Genomic DNA, 4,988 nt, shown 5'->3' on the forward strand with positions numbered 1-4,988 from the left:
GCGCCCGCGACCCGGCGGTGCAGACGCGGGGGCCGCAGGGCGGGGCCTGCCAGGGCGAACCCAGGGGGCGCGGTGGTCACGGCACCGACTCCCACGGAGCCCGGTTCGCGCCCTGGCCCCTGTCTCGTGGTCCCCGCTCCGAGTTCTGCGCGTGCGCTCTGGAATGTCCACGCCCTCCCGGGGAGCGCGCAGCTCAGGGCCCGCCGGGAACCGCTATGTCGCTGGACTCCCACGTAGTCGACTGCGGTGCCAGGGCGAACCCAGGGGGCGCGGTGGTCACGGCACCGACTCCCACGGAGCCCGGTTCGCGCCCTGGCCCCTGTCTCGTGGTCCCCGCTCCGAGTTCTGCGCGTGCGCTCTGGAATGTCCACGCCCTCCCGGGGAGCGCGCAGCTCAGGGCCCGCCGGGAACCGCTATGTCGCTGGACTCCCACGTAGTCGACTGCGGTTCGCGTCCCGGACCCGGTGGCTTAAAACTTACGCCGGGCGCGTGTGCGTGCGTGCCCAAGATCCCAAGAGGAGAATGGAGGAGAAGGGATTGCGGGGTGGCCATCCCCCCGGGGGGTGATTTCTCGCTTTGTGTCTCTGTCTCTCTCTGTCTGGCGAGCGCATGTGCCCTATAGCAAAAACCTCTCCCCCCCCAAAAAAAAAGGTGATGGCCCTGTGGGAGTCCAGCATCCTTAGCCAGGTTGCCACCTGCTGGGCCTAAGCTTGTTTTATTCTTTATCAGACTCTGTCATTTACTTAAATATCTGTTAAAATTTTCCTGTTTAGGGACCAGCAGTTAGCGTAACGGCTATGTCGCTGGACTCCCATGAAGTCGACCGTGGTTCGAGCCCCAGACCCAGTGGCTTAAACTCGTGCCAGGTGCGTGTGCCCAACATCCCGGTGTGGCCATCCCCCCGGGGGGGATTTCTCGCTGTCTCTCTGGCGAGCAGGTCCGGGACTTGAACCGCAGTTGACTACATGGGAGTTCAGCGACATAGCCATTATGCTAACTGCTGGTCCCTGTACAGTTATTCTTCAAGTCCTATTTTCAACATTGTGGTTGCTGCACTTCTGTATCATCATTATTATTATTATTATTATTATTTGGAGAGATTTTTGCTATAGGGCGTGTGTGCTTGCCAGACAGACAGAGAGACAGAAAGTGAGAAATCACCCCCCCAGGGGGGATGGCCACGCCGCAATCCCTTCTCCATTCTCCTCTCGGGATTTTGGGCACACACGCACATGCGCCCGGTGTGAGTTTAAGCCACCGGGTCCGGGACGCGAACTGCGGTCGGCTACGTGGGAGTCCAGCGACACAGCCATGACGCTGACTGCTGGTCCCGACTCTTCTGTATCACTATTATGCTAATTTCTTACTAAACTAAGCTGTGTGCAGCCCCCTATTTTATTTTCTTTAGAACCAGGAATCAGGATCTGTGTTCCAATTTGTTTTATTGTTTATTTGCTTATTTTCTTTAAAACATTCTTTATTATTTGTTTAATTTTATTTATTTATCTTTTGCATTTGATGAGAGAGAGAGAAAGGGAGAGAGTAAGCCACCAGTTCTGGGACTCAAACAGTTGTTGGCCCTGTGGGAGTCCAGCACCTTAACCACCACGCCGCCTGCTGGCCCCATAAGGTTTACTTTAACAGTTCCTTTTCTCTTTCTTTTTAAAAATATTTGTTAATGGGAACCAGCAGTTAGCGTAATGGCTATGTCGCTGGACTCCCACGTAGTCGACCGCGGTTCGTGTCCCGGACCCGGTGGCTTAAAAAAACTCACACCGGGCGCGTGTGCGTGCGTGCCCAAGATCCCGAGAGGAGAATGGAGGAGAAGGGATTGCAGCGTGACCATCCCCCCTGGGGGGTGATTTCTCGCTTTCTGTCTCTCTGTCTCTATGTCTCTCTCTGTCTGGCGAGTGCACGTGCCCTATAGTGAAAATCTCTCTCAAAAAAAAAATATATATTTGTTAATTAATTTTTTAGAGATTTCCTTTACGGGGTGTGTGTGCTCACCTGACAGACAAAGAGACAGAAAGTAAGAAATCACGCCTCAGGAGGGATGGCCAGTCCCTTCTCCGCCATTCTCCTGTCAGGATCTTGGACATGCACGCACACGTGCCTGGTGTGAGTTTTAAGCCACCAGGTCTGGGACTTGAACCACAGTTGACTATGTGGGAGTACAGCAATGTAACTAACCATTATGCCATCTGCTAGTCCCTAAGTTGCCTTATTTTAAATTATTCTTTTATTTAACTTTTATTTAAAAAAAAAAAAAGAGAGAGGGACAGAGCAAGAGAGGGAAGGTGAGAAAGCAAGTCACCAGGTCTGGGACTTGAACTGCAATGTGGGAGTCCAGCGCTCTTAATCACCTGCCGGCCCCCACATTCCCTTTTTCACTGTAATTTTAAAATTATTTTTTGAGAGATTTTTGCTACAGGGCACATGTGCTTGCTGAAAGGGGGATGGCCACGCCGCGATCCCTTCTCCTCCATTCTGTACAGGATTGTGGGCACGCACACGTGCACCCGCTGTGAGTTTGAAGCTACCGGGTCCGGGACTCGAACCACGGTTGACTATGCAGGAATCCAGCAATGCAACCACATGCCACCTGCTGCCCCTTCACTGTCATTGTTCAGGACTTACCATCTGCTTCATGATGACCCGGTTGGCTCAGTGCTCAGGGTTACCTGGGTGACGGAGACTGTGAAGGTTCGTTGTCTTACGGGAATTTCCTGCCGTATCTGCTGGACACCCCTTTACCCTGGTCTTAAAGGTCCGCAGGCCAGCCGCCGGGTGGCAGTGGTGACGGTGCTGGACAGCCACGTGGCCAGCCACGGTTTGTGTCCCACACCTGGTGGCTTTTGCACTCCCCCTCTCTTTCTCTGGTGAGTACACAAGCCTGATAGCAATTTTTTTCTTTCAATTCTATTTATTTATTTAAATTTGACCAGAGAGGGACAGAGGGAGAGAGAGGCAAAGCAAGAAAGCAAGCCACCAGGTGTGGGACCCAAACTGCAGTCAGCCATGTGGGAACCCAGCGCCCTCAAACACCATGCCACTTGTGGGCCCCACAATTTTTTAAACAGAATTATTTATTTAATTTTGGTTATCATGATCACTATCATTTTTATATTTTAAACTTACCAGAGAGAGGTAGAGAGAGGGAAAGTGAGAAAGCAAGCCGCCAGGTCCAGGACCTGGTGTGGACAGCCATGAGGGAGTCCAGCATCTTAACACCACGGCACCTGCCGGCCCACTATGGCAAATTAAAAAAAAAAATTTATTTTATTTCTTCTTATTTTTTAATTTGATCAGAGAGACAGAGGGAGAGAGAAAGGGAAAGTGAGAAAGCAAGCTGCCAGGTCTAGGACTCAAACCATGGTCAGTCATGTGGGAGTCCAGCGCCTTATCCACCACACCACCTGCTGGCCCCCCATGGCAAATTTAAAAATAATAACAATAAATGAAATAAAATAATTTCTTATAGAGAGATTTCTTGCTATATGTTATGTGCGTTCACTACACAGAGACAGAAAGCGAGAAATCACCCCCGGGGGGATGGCCACGCCGCAATCCCGTCTCCTCCATTCTCCTCTCGGGATCTTGGGCACGCATGCACACGCGCCCGGGAAGTTTTAAGACGCCAGATCTAGGACTTGAACTATGGTTGACTATGTAGGAGTCCAGCGATGTAGCCATTATGCCATCTGCTGGTCCCAATTACACATCCACTTCCACAGCCTTGCGTTAACTATTAAATGCATTTCTTAAACATCTGTTTATTATTTGCTGTGATTTGTTGTTGTTTTTGAGAGATTTTTGCTAGAGGGTGCATGTGCCCTATAGAGACAGAAAGAAAGCGAGAAATCATCCCCTGGGGGATGGCCACGCTGTAGCCCCTTCTCCGTTCTCTGGATCTTGGCCACGCGTGTACACAGGCCCCGTGTGTTTCAAGCTCCCGGTCTGGACTGGGACTGGGACTGCGGTGGACGTGGGAGCCTCGTGCCTGAACCACCGCCGCGCTTACTGTGAAATCACTCTGATTTTCAAGGCGGTGGGTCCAGGAGCCACAGTGCACCATGGGGGAACGGGCTCCTAACCAGCATGCCACCTAGCAGCCTTTAAGTAGTTACTTCTCACAAAACGAGAATTTAAACTATCCTTAGTTTAACCTTCAAACACAGTACTATTGAAGACCGCTCTGCAGCATATAGCTTTGTGTTCTCATACAGAAGACAGTAATGGAGTCACTTTTTTGGAGGGGGGAGTGTTTTTTGTTTTTTGGTCTTTTTTTTGGCTATAGGGTGCATGCGCTTGCCAGAAAGACAGAAGCAGAGAGACAGGAAGCGAGAAATCACCCCCCAGAGGGGATGGCCACGCCGCGATCCCTTCTCCTCCATTCTCCTCTCGGGATCTTGGGCACGCACGCACACGCACCCGGCGTTTTAAGCCACCGGGTCCGGGACTCGAACCACGGTCGACTACGTGGGAGTCCAGTAACATAGCCATTACGCTAACTGCTGGTTCCACCACAAACAGTTCTAATTAAAATAGTATTTCTACACCTTAATCTATATTCCTAATTATTGAAAGAAAAAAACTGTAAAATACCAACTTAGATGATGCTGTAATAGGTTATTAAAAGTAAATAAACCCTGCTTTTCCGGTCATAGGTCACGCGACCTTGAAGAATTAGATTCTCTTGGCCTCCTTGTTGTTCGATTCTTGCCATAGGGCGCAGGGGTACCAGGAGAGACAGGCGCCGGGGCGGAAGTCTGGGCATGCGCACTGCGCCATCTCCCTTTTCTTCTTTTCGAGGTTTTTGCTGTATGGCCCGTGCGCTCACCAGAGACAGAAGGCAAGAACCAGGGGATGGCCACGCTGCAGTCCTGTTGGGGCTTGGGCATGCACCCCGGTGCTGGCATGCGCTCCAGGCTGCCGGTCCGGACTCGAACCACGGTAGCCACAAGGGAGCCCAGCGCCTTAGCCACTAC

The sequence above is a fragment of the Tupaia chinensis genome, unplaced genomic scaffold (genome assembly GCF_000334495.1).
Source record: "Tupaia chinensis unplaced genomic scaffold, TupChi_1.0 Scaffold143646_1, whole genome shotgun sequence".
Classification (NCBI taxonomy): Eukaryota; Metazoa; Chordata; class Mammalia; order Scandentia; family Tupaiidae; genus Tupaia; species Tupaia belangeri.